The sequence below is a fragment of the Trichosurus vulpecula genome, chromosome 3 (genome assembly GCF_011100635.1).
Source record: "Trichosurus vulpecula isolate mTriVul1 chromosome 3, mTriVul1.pri, whole genome shotgun sequence".
Taxonomy (NCBI): Eukaryota; Metazoa; Chordata; class Mammalia; order Diprotodontia; family Phalangeridae; genus Trichosurus; species Trichosurus vulpecula.
The window spans coordinates 249,406,449-249,421,891 of record NC_050575.1 but is presented as its reverse complement, the minus strand read 5'-3'; positions in this window follow the sequence as shown (position 1 = coordinate 249,421,891).

Below are 15,443 nucleotides of genomic sequence, written 5' to 3'. Positions count from 1 at the left end.
CCAGCTTTCTAGACAGTGTTCCTATGATCACAAAAGAGTGATACAGCTCTCTCTCATTCCTCCAAGCCCCTTTGTTTGCTCCTCTCTTCTGGTACTTAAATCAATAATATAATGCTACATAAATAATAAAATGATTCAATCTTAGAGTGAGATCATATTTGTAAATGCACTGAGCCCTGAGCACAGTACTTGCAACACAGTAGGTGATGTATACATGCAAATTCCCTTAGCCTTATAACTTTCTTCCTTATATTATACTCATGAATATGTCCTATTTCCTCTACTCAGCTTCAGTTTCTCAGAGGACAGGCACCATGTCGTATTCTTCTTCATGTTCCCAAAGCACCTAGCAGGCTGCCTTGTACATCCAATATGCTCAATAAAAATTTGTTGAATAAATGAAAACTAGACAAACTCTGGGGAAAGTTTTAGTAAAAAATTGCATTTACTTAGAAGTGGAACTGTAAAATGTGCAGGAAATTGTTTTCCATTATAAAACTGGTATTATTTGCATATAGTATGGGGAATATTAAATAGAGAGCTCACCTGAGAATCACCAAGACCTTGGTTCAAGTCTTGTTTCTGATACATCCTGGCTGTGTGACTCTAGAGAAATCTTTTAATCTCTCAGTGCCCTCAGGAAACTCTCTAATACTCCTCAAATAAGTCTTGAAGAACTTCTCTGCAGCGGTAGAGGGAATCTTCTCTCCAGGAGATCCATACATTGATTAAATTACAAGTCTGACCATTTAAAAATGCATATATATATATATATATATATATATATATATATGTATGTATGTATTCATGAGAGAGCATGTGGTAATGGAAAGAACACTGGATTCAGAACTGCTGTTCTTGAATTCTAAGTCTGCTACTTGACCACTGTGTGACCATGGGCAAGTGACCACTTCTCTGGGCATCAGTTTCCTCATCTAGAAAGGGACAGGGTTGGATTAAATGATCTCAAACACCATTTCTAGCTTTAAGGCCTGTGATCTTAGGAAGCCATATCTTCTATAAAACAGAGCAGTAGCTCACAGGCTAAGACTACAAATATATCTTCAGAGTTTGGGAACATGACACACAATGGAAGAGAGAAAAATGGAAGGGCTACAAGGGAATAATATAGTTTCTTCAACAACAATGAAAACCTGTCACCTGTATTTAACAATCTGGGTCAACTTGCATTTACCACTGGCCATAGTGTGTTGAGCCTTGCACTACCTAGAGTGACACAAAGAAAAACACGGAAAGAATGTTTGCCTCAATCTACCAGGTAAAACAAAATGTACATTCAGGGAACAAAAGGACAGCTTGCATTCTTTGGGTTTAATTTTCTCCACATATATTTTGAGGAGGTTGAAGGAGACAAGCTCTAAGGTCCCTGGCAGCTCTGACAAAGGGAAGGGGATAGGAACCAGACCTGTGGTGATTTCCTTGGGATAGGGAACTCCCAGAAAGTGACTCCCTCTACCAATGTGGGTTGGCATCTACTCTGCAGCTAATAGCCTTAGAGAATTGCCAAAAACACTGAGAATTTTGTCAAGGGTGACATAGTCAATATATGTTGGGGCCAGGGTAGGGCTGCAAAGTAAGGTTTTCGTGGTTCCAAAACCAGCTTTTGAATGGCTATCCCACATTGCCTCTCATATTCAATGTTCAAAGATCCCTTCTATTCTATAATTCTACTTTCTGTGTCCTTGGGTCCCTCACAAATTTGACATTTGATGACACAATGGCCAGTGTATATATAATCATGTGATAATGGCTTAAAAGTACAATAAGAATTTATAGAAGGAAAGATTCTTGTGAACTGGGCTGTCAGGAAAAGATGTGCAGGATAATTGATACTTGAGCTTGGACTGGCAGAGCAGAAAAAAAGAGGTTGACTCAGGTTGGCATTTGCAAAGGAAGAACAAAATCAGGTCCAGTGGAATAGACTATCATATGTCACACCATAAAGAGACAAGCCCAGAGGAATCAAGTTAAATAGCTAGAGCAAGCTTAGATTATGGAGAACCTTTAAGGCTAAGCTAAAACTATTTCTAGTTGAACCCAAATATTTTTCACATTTCTAATTCTTGGTGGAGGTCCTATATAGGAAGTTTTATCCAATAATACACAGGGAGAATGAAAAATTTAAATGTTGGTTTACAAAGGAAATCAGTTAAGGATGCTCTGGAAGAAACAGAGGCAACTTTGGAGTCAGGAAGATCTGAGTTCAAGTCCTGCCTCTGACATATACTGTTTGTATGATCCTAAGCAAATCAGTCCCTCAGTGCCTTTAGGAAACTCTCCAGGACCATAAATTGCAAACAAAATAAAACCCAAAACAAACAAAGAAAAACCAGTATCAATACACATTGATGGAAGGAGTTTTCTCATTAGGAGCTCCTTACTGAAATAAAATCACAGATCTGGGGAAAATTTGTGTATGTATGCATACATACATGCACACATAGCCGTAGATAACCATACACACTGAATGGATTTTGAGAAAGTATTGAATGACCTTTAATTGCACTGGTATACAAGATATCATCACCCAGTACAAAGTTTCATGTTATACTGACTTCAATTACTTATAAAATGAACTTGACCCTCAGTAGGTCTAGGACCTCAATTTTCTCTGGGTCAATTAATAATAAGTCACATGACTGATGGCTTACTTAAAATAGCATATTAATTACATAACTAAATTAAATTAAAAATGGGTAATTGAAAACCTTTTGTTGTCATTAAAAATAATATACATGAGACATCTTTCCTAAAGTTTCATTAATATATGTATGTGTATATATGCGTGTGTATATACACTTACATATACGTACTCACATATGTGTGTGTACATATTTCATGTGTGTGTGTGTTTAACAGAGAGAAGGCTCAGTGAATAGAGCACTGAGCCTGGAGTCAGGAAAATCTGAGTTTAAATCCAGTTACTTCTGTTTGCCTAATCCACTGGAGAAGGACAACATAAAAACATAACAAAAATGAATAAACAAACTTCCTTCCTGGAGAAGTAAATGGCAAACCCCTTCTGTATCTTTGTCAAGAAAGTCCCCAATGGGGCCACCAAGAGTTGGATATGATTGAAATGACTGAATAGCAAACAAAACAAAACCCACGCTCTTCTCATTTCTTTAATGAAAAACTCCATATGGGGTCATGAAGAGTTAGACACAACTGAACAAATACAGATGCGTATGTATTGATGTATATATACATATATATATATACATACTTACATATATACTATATATGTATATATTTATAATTTTAAAGATACTTCTTCTCCTCTATCATCTCAGCCCCATCATGCTAGGAGGGGAAACTAGTGTAGTCCTTAATAATACCTGCAATTCATATTCAACAAACATTTATTAAGAACTTCCAATGTGCAAGGCATTATGCAGTGTATACAAAGAGGAAAATAAAAAGAGCTCACATTCTACTGGAAGCAAAAAAAAAAAGCTGCCTGTTTTAGTAGAAAGTATAAATTTTTCCTCCTAGGACAAAGCTTTGAATCTTGGCTTCACTGCTACCTATTTATGTGACTTTGGGGCAAATCTGGGCAAATTTCCTCATTTGTAAAATTGAGATAAGAATACTTAAACTACCTAACCTCACAAGGTTGTCGTAAGGAGCATGCTTTATATGTAACCCTTAAAACAAACTGTTAGACAAGTAAAAAGATTTGACCTAAGGTACGAATGCATTTTTGTCAACAAGAAATCATCTAATAAGTAACCTAGTAAGATTAATTATAATCAGTGCAATTTTGCATGGCAATTATTATTATGTTTATTAGTGTCAACATAATTATTATTGACTCCGTGAATCAACAGGAACAAGTGAGTTACATCCTAGGTGTTTTAAGAGCTAGTCATTTGTTGCTCTATTAGTCAGTCTACAACTAGCAGTTGTCAGGTGTAGTATAAGGGGTTCATTTTTAGACATGAACAATGTTAATTTGTTTGGCTTGATTGTATTTATTTGCTATACGGGGAGGTTTTATGTGTTGGGGTTCATTGGGAAATGGAAGAGAAATAAACAAAGAGCATCAATACATTTTTTAAATAAAACAAATAATTTGTCAAAAATGAGGTTTATTATGGCTAGTATCTTTGTCTCCCATTTCCCCAGATGACTATGAGTTAATGATCTCTCTAGCTCACTTCATGAAGTAAGACAAGGATCCTTAGTTGTGCCTTGTATTATATTCACTGACATGTTAAACTATATATATGTATATATATACATATTATATATATACATATATATAATATGTATATATATATACATATTGTTCCAATCAGCAGCCTCAACTAATCACTGTAGGTTCTTATCATATAAGTGGTCTCATCAGAGTGTATCTATAACTTTTTTCTTGAGGGTATCTAAGGAAATTAAATTAATGTTTAAAATAATCATCTTTACAAACCAAATAGTAAAAAAGCATAATTTATGATTTTACAAAGCTCAAAAGACATTTTAAGGACTCCAGTTAGGACTACAGTCATCAGTGAAGTCAACTGCGGTTTTCAGAAAAGAAATATAAACTTAAGCATATTCTACTTAGTTTAAAAACTTTAGTAATGATATGCCCTAGTATTCAATACATATTTTCTGTAACCATTATATAACCCAGCATCATGTTAGGCATTATGAAATGAATTTTGTTGTTGTTCCGTCATTTCAGTCATGCATGACTCTTTGTGACCCCATTTGGGATTTTCTTGGCAAAGATATTGAGGTGGTTTGCCATTTCTTTCTCCAGATGAGGTGAATACATAAGAAGTATTTGACACAGTCCCCACTGTAATAGAACTTTCACTATTACAGGGAAAAGACATCCAAAAGCAGTAGAGATGGTCAGGCCTTGTAGTCAGAGATGCCTAGGTTCATGCCCTGCCTATGATACATGCCAACTGAGCAAATAGTGCCAAGTAATTTAGCCTTTCATGTGCCTCAGCAACTCTGTAAGGCTATCATTTGCAAATAAATTGCCAATCTGCATGGGTGGAAGGAGTTTCCACACTGGGAATTTGCCACTCTGATGAAATCACACTTCCAAATGGGGTAGAAAAAGGAGAGAGATAAAATATGAAACAAAGAAAAATATTTTATGTAATATATATTATATATGTTTTATATAATATAAATACAATTATTAATGATTAATAAAAATAAAATATTTTATCAGATATATTCATATTTAATAAAAATAACATTATCAACAAGCAATTTTTAAATTCCTAATCAAATTATGTTAAGGTGTTTGTGAATCACGATGTAAGGTAACTAGTAATACACACCAAATAAACTAACCTTAGTAGATCCTTGAGTTCTTGTTGCTATAAGGAGCCTTGAAAAGTATTCTTGCCTATATCCTTTAGGTCAGTACTCCCCTAAATGAGCAAAGGTGCCATGTTTAATTGTTCATATGATATTTGTACCATTATCTTCCTGCTTATAAAACACTACTTAAGACAATGAATGTCACAATTATTCTTCATTTGTGTTTGCCCAGACGGTATCTATCTTGTTTGAACTATGCCACGCACCTGATTATGTTCTTGTTATGTGTGTCTGAATAAATGACATCTCTTCTTATGAAATAAGGTCCCAGAGAACAAGATCTGTGCCTTTCTGACTTATTCTGTGTAGTGCCCGAGGGTGTTTAATATATATTAATTGATGCTAATGATGATCTACAAAATACTGACAGCCAGGTATGGTTCTTCATAGCGTTCCTGTAATAAGGGTTATTTAGCCGCTGGATAAATTATCTCCACTGCTTTTGCATAACATCTCAATTCATAATCTACCTTGAAGGTTCCTGAGAAATTTTATCTAATTCATTTACTTTGAGGCATAGTCTACAGAACTTATGTGGGCCTATCAGATAGAGAGCAGCTATCACTCACTTTTTTTCCCCTGCCCTATAAGGAAAAATGGGAAGCTAGGTGGTGTGGTAGATAGATCTCCAGGTCTGAAGTCAGGAAGACTTCTTGAGTTCAAATCTGGCCTCGCATACTTACTAGCTGTGTGATCCTGGGCAAGTCACTTAATCCTGTTTGCCTCAGTCTCCTCATCTGTAAAATGAGCTGGAGGAGGAAATAGCAAACCATTCTAGTATCTTTGCCAAGAAAACCTCAAATAGAGTCATGAAGAGTTGGACACTACTGAAACAACTGAACAAAAACAATCTAGAAAAACAAAACAAACTCACATTCTTCTCATCTTTTAAAAAAAAGTCTCAGATTCATTTTCATAGTCGTTCACTTTAGCATTCTAAATTAAGCTCTTTTAAGTACTTTTTATATCAGCATCATCAATGCTAAACATAGCACCTTGGGGTATAGGTTTTTCATTAAATATTAAGCTGAATATATAACATTAGCATTCGTATCATGTGCTCAAGATATATCATTCAAGGTTGTTTTTGTCTATTATATTTAGAGCTTGAAAATGATCATCTAATTTGGATCCTGATCACCTCTAGACTCAAATATTGAGGGAGCCTTGTGGTTTCCTCATTTCCAGTCTATCCCTTCTACAATCCATGTATCTACAATGCAATCACATGGCTACCATCTTCTAAAGCTCAGATCTGACCCTGTCACATCCTTTCTCAAATATTGTGACTCCCTATTACTCCTAGCATAAATTACACAGTCTTCAGCTTAATATTTAAAGCTTTCCATAATTTGATTCCACTCTACCATCTTTCTAGATTTATTTCATATTATCTGAAATAATATGCTATTTTCCAGTCATATTGAACTTCTAAGCTGTTCTTTTCACTGCATGCCATCACCGTTTTCAAAGGCTTTGTAGAGATAGTGCTCTTAATTTCTAATGCATTCTCTTCTCACTTCCACTTTTAGAATCCTCAGCTTCTTGCAAGACTCAACATCAAGCGTTACCAAGTTCTATCCAGTCACCCAATTGTTAGTGCTTTCTCTTTCCAGAAACGGCCTCATAGTCAAGTATCTAGGTACGTGTATCTTTCCAGCACAGTGTAAGCTTCTTCAGGGTAGGAGCTGTCATTTTTGTCTTTGTATCCCTTGTACCTGGTGTGGCGCCTTGCATGTAGTAAGATGCTTAATAGTAAATTGAATTGAACTTACTCTAACCCATACATTTTCGAAAATAGGAAATTCAAGCCCCAACAAGTCAAATTACTTGTCTAAGTAAACGAAAATAAGTAGCAAAGTCAGGATTCAAACTCAGACCTTCTGGTTCTAGAACCAGCATGATTAGCAGGCTAAATACAGACTGTCTTCTATTTCTTTATGAATGAAGTCCTATAATTTCTGCTTTGTAAGCATTCCTTACTACTGCGTCACTATGAGATTTATTAAAATTAAAGCTTATAACAAGCAACCTGGCCAAAATATGGCAAACCAGTAAGATCACCCTCTGCTTCTGTGATAAAATATTAACCAAGGCAGTCACATACTAGCTAGCTGGTAACTCTAGCTATTTAAACTTGAGGGTGTCTTTTCCTTTATTATGGCCAAGGTCACATTAGGAAATGGAGCATCCCCTATGACATGTGTTGCCATTTATTTTTACTTCTATATGCCATAATCACACTTGGCTCAGGGCTCAGTGTTAGCCAAGCCTTTCAATCCCTTGAAATCCTCCCGTATTACCATATTATTAAATGAAAGCACTCCAAAATCTTCACTTGTTGCAGTTGCCTTGAGAGAAGGAAACAAGTCCCAACTTACTGCTGTCACTGATATAATGTCCTAACCTGCAGCTTCATGGAGATTCAGTCCTACAATCAAGCTATGCCTTCTAACAAATGAACAATTCTGATAACTTGGATGCCTTTTTAGGATGGAAAAGTCGGCTATGGAGAAAACCAGAAGAGTTAAGCACTCTTATACCTAATGGTTTCTCCTTACAAAAAAGTATATATGTGTCTTAAAGGATATTGCTTTAAAACCTGATGAATATCAGTGGTGAACTTTCTAGTCCCTCAACAGCATTATCTTTATACTATGTATTGGTGGTCCCCAATCTATGGGCCAAGTATCCATATGGGACCAAAAGGGCTTTGCAAAAATTTCACATATCAATATTTCAAACTATTAAAAGCTATTATATCTTCTGAAGACTAAATAAATGTCTTATATATCTATATACCATATATATTTATGTATATCTATCTATATATCTTACCTATATATGACTATTTTTCAAGTGGATTAGAAGTGATCAATAAATTATAAATTACCGTATCAACATTACTTAATTCATGATTGCTTTTTGTCATTATATATTTTCTTAATTGATAGATACAATTGTACAATTACTATCATATGAGGTCCATGAACTCTTTTGAGGTCCTCATACTTGAGTCCTTATACTTGAAAAGATTGGGAACCAATGCTCTATATACCTTACTTCAGTACTCCAAAGGAACTACGATTTCATTGGTATGAGTACTCTACACATACATTACAGTTCCTATCGATTCAATTTGAATCAATTCAATTATCATTGATTAAGCACCTATTATGTACCAGGTACTTTGCTAGGCATCCCTTCAAAGTTAAAGGTATAACATTTATTTAACCTCGAAAAGCGAGTGTTTAGAAAATTTCTACCAGTTTTCAGCACTAATATAAAATGCAAATGATAATGAGTTTATGTTTCCATTGAAGACAAAATGGAATTTGAGTAGCTGAAGGAAGGATTCAGGTTAAAAATTAGAAAGTCTTTAACCTTGTAAAACCATAGTCTTTCTCACAAAAGGTATATAATCTCATTTTATGGGGAGATTTTTAAAGAAGAGGATCTATTTCTAGGATCTCATGAGTGTAATCCTTCATAAGTGTGAAAGCATGAATTTTATGGACACTTCTGGTTCCTTCAAGCAATCTAACTGTGTCTTTTTGAAAAGAGAACAGGTACTGGTCTTATTTCATACATTAGAGATGTGGCAGATAGGCATGATTACTTTTTTTCTTTGCCCAGTTTCCATGCTGTTTGCAAACTCAATATTCTGTGAATACAGTTAGAGAAGGGTTAACACATTCCCTCTAACATCATAAGATTGTAGATGCAAGACTAGAAGGCACTGCAAAGGTCATCTAGTCTAACTCATTTTATAGATAGTGAGCCCCGGGGAGGTTAGGTATCTTACTCAATGTCACACAGGAAATAAGGATTAGAAATATGATTTGAACTTTAAGCCTCTGACCTCAGAGTCAGAGCTCATTTCACTCTACCATGCTTCCTCAATGGGTCAACTCTTTCTTTTCATCCTATTGATATATTGTTAGGTAGTAATTTAAGTTGTGGAATTCAGCTGGGTATACCTTCCAATATTACTTACATTAAGTTAAGACAAAGTTGACCTATTTTACAACTAGTGTCCAGAGGGAATTCTTGATGGCAATAGTTAGGATACCTTGAATTTTTACAGGGATTTTTTTCTTGAGGAAATCACAGCCCATGATTTTTTAAAAGATATGCTACAAAGGTAATTATGCTCTCTAGTGTAGATAATACACAACTGAAGATTTTGGGCAAAAATGAATTCCCTAGCATGGCATCACCTATCAGTCAGGGATTTGGAACTAGACTGCAGCTATCCAATTCCTGAAACAGGACTCTTGTGATTACACTACTCTTTTAGATACTTATTCTATTCAATCCACTCACCCGTTCATCATCATGTCATTTGGAGATGAATACAAAGCAGTTATAGCACTATGTCTGCAAGATATAGCAGAACCAATCTGTGGAACTGGTCATTTATGGAAATTAATGCAAAATTTATTTTCAGATCATTTGACTGATTAATCATTAATTGGACTTATCATGTGAAAATGAGAACAACCACTAACAAGAAAGCTTATTGCATAAGGATCAGCAGTAAAAATCATTCTGAAATGGCTCATTGTGGCATGGATGTGATGCCTAATTCATAGACGCTATCCCAGTTGGACAGAGGCTCTGATTTCCACCAAACTGAATTTTTATTTTGTATATACTCAGTAATAGATGGCATGTTTGTCATCCAAGGATGATCCCAACCTCTTTTGACAAGGCTTATCATAAGGCTAGCTGCAGGACCATAAAAATTTATGAAGTCCATCTACTGAGGTGTAGAAAGGGATTTCAACCCGCATTGGCAGGGAGCATAAACACACTGACAAAGTCATGGATACTTTGTGCATGGAATTACAAAATATCACCAAAAATACTGTATTGCTTCAGACCAACAACCAAGCATTTTGCCTCTGATGGAAGAACATATATTGGTAGAGAATAGTTCCTCTAGTATAACAAATTCGAAATATTATGAGCATATCCCCAAACAATTATCCTTTATTGAGCTGTTAGAGTTTTCCAAAAGTTGAATGGGCAATCTAGAAAGATGCTAAGCTCCCATTCATTGGAGGTTTTCAAGTAGAGGCTGAATAACCAACCACTTATTAGATATGTTATAGTATACTTTGGGGGTGTGGGAAATGGATACATTGGCTGCTAAAATTCCTGTCACCAATACTGCTCAACGTCTTCTCAGAAATTTAGAGTCTTAGAGTTTTCCCTACTTTACTGAAAGATTAAACAACTTACCTTTGGACATATAACTACGAATTATCAGGTTCAGGCCTTGAAGCCATCTACCTAGCTTCAAGTGTAGCTCTCTATCCACTATAACATGCTACCTTTCCACAATTCCAGAATGAAACATGAATATTATATATATATATATATTTGAATACTATGTATATGTATGTTATATATACATATATGTATATTTTTCCATTTTATAATGTTTTAAGAATATTGTCATACCCATGCAATCACTGAGACTAAAAGGTACAATTACATTTGGACCTCATTGCATATTGCTCTCCAAAATATCTGCGCCAGTCCACAGTTGTGCTTACAAGGTACTCTGTATTAGAGTGATGGTTTTTCCCCCACAACTTCACCCATGTTGGACTTTTTTGCCATTCTAGTGGGTAATATGGGATCTTAATATTGCCTTCATTGACATTTCTCTAATTATTAGGGATTTGAGCATTTTTCATATAAGTATAAAGGACATTTTCTCTTGAGATTTTCTGTTCATGTCTTTTGACCAATCTTCAGTTGAGGAGAGAGAATGCATTTTTGAAAATTAAAATGAAATATTATCATGATTAAAGACACCTGTAATGATTTATTCATTACTTTGAATTCCTCCAGCATTTCTGTTGCTTCGAAATTGTTATCCAGGGATTTAATTATAATTATCATATCTGCTGAATTAGATTATAAGCATCCTAAAGGCAAGGGCTTTTCTTCACTTTCATTTTTTTTTGTAACCACCATAGTACCTAGCAGCACAATAGCAAATTAGAAAATTTATTCTGAGTAAATGAATCAATGAATGAATACAGAGAATCCTAGATTGTTAAATGAATTCTAATTTCCTAAATCTTATCTTTTCTCAGTCCTTTTTCTTCTTGATATGTCTGTAGCTTTTGATACTATTGATTCCTCCCTCCTTCTACTTTATCGCCTTCTCCCTTAGTTTTCATGGAGCTAATCTCCTAGTTCTCCTCCTAGCTGTTTGAGGACTCTTTCTCAATCTCTTATGATGCTCAAAGTCCCTCTCACTCGCTCTTGGTAGTCCGCAATATACCATTTGCCATCCTCTCTCTCTGTTATTCTTCTGTTATTCTTTTGATGGGTTCATAAGTTCCTGTGGGTTAATGATCATTTCCATGAAGATTACACTCAAATATACACATCTAGCCCTCATTTATGTCCCACATCACCAACTGCCCATTGCACATATTTACCTGAACATCTCAAAAAATTCTCAAACTCAACATATACAAAATGGAACCCATCCTTCTGTTAAACTTTGCCATTTTGGTAGAGATAGTCACCTAGAGAAAAGGACAGAAGGAAGGAAGGAAGGAAAGAAAGAAAGTGTTATCAAACACCTGCTATGTGCCAGGATTGTGCTTAGTGATTATAAATATCAGCTCATTTGAACATCACAGCAATGCTAGGGAGTAAGTCCCATTGTTACATTGAGGAAACTAAGACAGACAGAGGTTAAGTGACTTTCTCAGGATCACAAAGCTGGTAAAGTTCTGATTAAGGCTTTAAACTCAGGTTTTCCTTACTCCAATGTCAGTGTTCTAGCCACTGTGCTATCTAGTTGCCTCTATAGTGGTTAAGGGCCACTGAGTCATCTTCGTTTCTTAATTATTTCTCAATTCTCATATCCAAACAATTGTCATCTCTTAAGAATCCTTTACGCTTTTTAAGACTCACTTCCCATTCTACATGAAACTGTTCTTGATCTCTGTATTGGGAATCAAGATGGGCTCTTACAACCAAGTGCCCTTGAAGAGTTTGGCCTTTGTTTCCTTGATTAAATTAGGAGTCTTTGATAGTCTCCTTGCCTCAAGGTAAAGCTTAGTTTACATGTGTTTGAGTGACATGTTTGTGATATCAGAGGCTTTTAGACCACGTGGGTTTAAGTCACATTTTTGTGACGATTTTAGATCATGTGGGTGAGTCGCATGTGTGACTCACCTTTGACCCTGAACAAGATATATAAAACCATGGGTTGGCTTTCTTTTTTCAGAGCTCTGAGCTGCAGCAGTAGTAACACGTGACTCTGAGCCAGCCATTTTCGAGCTCCCCTGCTGAACTCAGATGTTGGTAACTACGAATTGTATTTGGTCTGTTTGTAATTTGATTGTATTTGCTCTGAAGTTCAGGGTGCTGGCTTTTCCCCCTGAACTAAGTGAATGATATTTGTATGTTGGATTAAAGTAAGATTGTTAACCCCTTAAGATTGCTTTCCTTAGTAAAGCAGATCAAAAGAACTTGGGCTTTTGCAGCATTCTGTGTTGGTTTTACACCCTCCACAGCAGCTGCTAGCCGGATTGTTGAAACGATCTCCCAAACTGCTAGTGCTCTCCTTTCCTAGACTGCCTTGTATTTATTTTATCCCAGTTCCTTATGTACTTATATGTTTACATGATGTTTCTCCTTGTAGAATGACAGCTCCTTGAGGACACGATTATTTAATTTTTGTCCCTGAATACCTAACACCTATCATAGTATCTGGTACATAGTAGATAACTAAAATGCTACTGATTATTGATTTTCATTTATACTCTCACAGCATTTCTCCCATCTGCCCCCTTTTCCCCACTCATTTAGTCACCATCCTAGTTCGTACCCTCATCACTTCTCACCTGGAATATTGCAATGGACCTTTAAGTGGTCTCCTTGCTTCCAGTGATACTCTCTTTCCAATTCACCTTCCATAAATACTGCAAAATAATTGTCCTAAAGCACAGATCTGACCATATTATTTCCCTCCTTAAGAACATTCACTGGTACCCTATTTCTTCTAGAATAAAATGGAAACTCTTCAGCTAGGCTTTTAAAGTTGATCAAAATTAAGCCCCAAGTTGTCTTTTTCAGATTTTTTTTTCACATTACTTCCTTTCACACAGCCTACCAGTTGCTCCTGAACACTGGAATTTCATTTCCTGTCTTTGTGATTTTCCATAGACTTTCCCAAATGCCTCAAGTATATCCCTTCTAATCTTAGTGTCTTGGACTCCTTAGCTTTCTTCATGGTTCAGTGCAGATGTCCCTAAAGTATGCCTTTCTTGGTCCTCTTGGTTGTTAGTTTTCTCTGGCCCCTCAAATTATATTGTATTTATTTTCCCTACATAGATCATCTATCCCCTAGTAGAGCATAAGCTTCTGGAGGGCAGAGCAGATTTTCATTTTTTTTATCTTTAGCACTTAGAATGACAGCTTGCATATAGCAGGTGCTTAATGAATCCTTGTGGGAATGAATTGAACCAAACTGAAAAAAATCAAATTCTATTTTTCATTGGATATGAGAAAATTCATAATTCAATAAGACTTCAAACAAGTTATGAAACCAACTTTCTTCTCCAGGCTGATGTTTATTTATGTAGAGTTTCAAAAAGCATTTCATACAAAGCATATTCTCTATGCAGGCCATGGCAGAAGTTCATACACATTCTGTTGCTGTCCTTCTGGAGGCATGTACAAGAATGCTGTCCATAAAAATAGAATCTGATAAACTTTCCCTTTGCTTTTAAATGTTATCCTAGAACTTTAGAAGTTCCTTATCTTGATAACCATGGTAGTTTTGTTTTCTTCTTATTATTCTTTAATCTATATGAACTGAGTAACTGTAAGTCATTTCCCCTTTTTGGATATCAGTTTTCTAACTGATAATTTAAAAGGAAAGGTTCTACCAGATGGCCACTAATGAGCCTTCCACATGGACCATTCTATTGTTTTGTAGAAGAGGTTTGGGCAAAGTACAAAATATGAAGTTAAAAGACGAAAAATCCAGTCTTGGCTCTGCCAGATACCAGCTCTATAGTCTTTTGCAGGTCACTTCCCTAGTCTAAGACTCAACTCCATCATCTGGAAAATGAGAGGATTGAACTGGATGTTCTCTGATGTCTCTTCTAGCTCCAACATTCATTTATTTTAAACTTTAAAATGAAAGCTAAAATGACTTACAATTTAGATGTGAGAATTAATTTAGTCTAATCCAATGTCTATGTACTCAATTAGTATTTTTTTTAATGAAATCCAGCCATATTCACAATCTGGACAATTGTTTTATGTGCTGAGGAATTCTAGCCCCTAGAGAAGGTTCAGCATTTAGCCCATGAACTAGAAATAAAATGTCCCCACTTAGAGGCCCCTTGCGGAAAACTAGGTATCAGCAGGACAGTTCCAAAACTACTCCTATGGTAGCAGGAATGGAAATGAGTTGTTCCAAGATACATTCATAGGGATTTCATTAACTTGCTAAGTGACCTTCAGAAGGTTGTTTTAACCTCCCCCAGTGTAGGTCTGTCTACCAGCAAAATTGGGATAATAATTCTTTTCTCACCCACGGGCATGTTGGGATGCTTCATTAATTAAAGTTCCTAACATGATTTCAAACTATCAGGTACAGGGTATTAGTGTAAAAGATTATTTTAGCTTTGATCAGAATGGCACATATCTCTTCCCTTTATTTAAATAAAGAGATTTCAAGCAAAAAGGGAATCTCTTATTCTCAATAAAACTCACTATATACCACATGGGGCATGTTCCAATATTAAATAATATTAAACAACTAAATCTCTATTTATAGGATCTAGAGCTGAAAATGACCTTCAAGATAATTTATTCCAACTTCTTGCCCCTTCCTTTTAAATAGTGAATGAAACTGAAGGCCAGAGAGGGAAATGGATTACCAAGTCATTCTGGTAGTGAAAAGAAGAGTCAGTATTTGAACCATAAGTTCTTCTAACATTTTATATTGAATTTTTACTCCAGGATGCTAATTAACTTTAATATTAGCATTTTGTTCCTCTGAGTGTCATATAACAGGGGACAAAAAT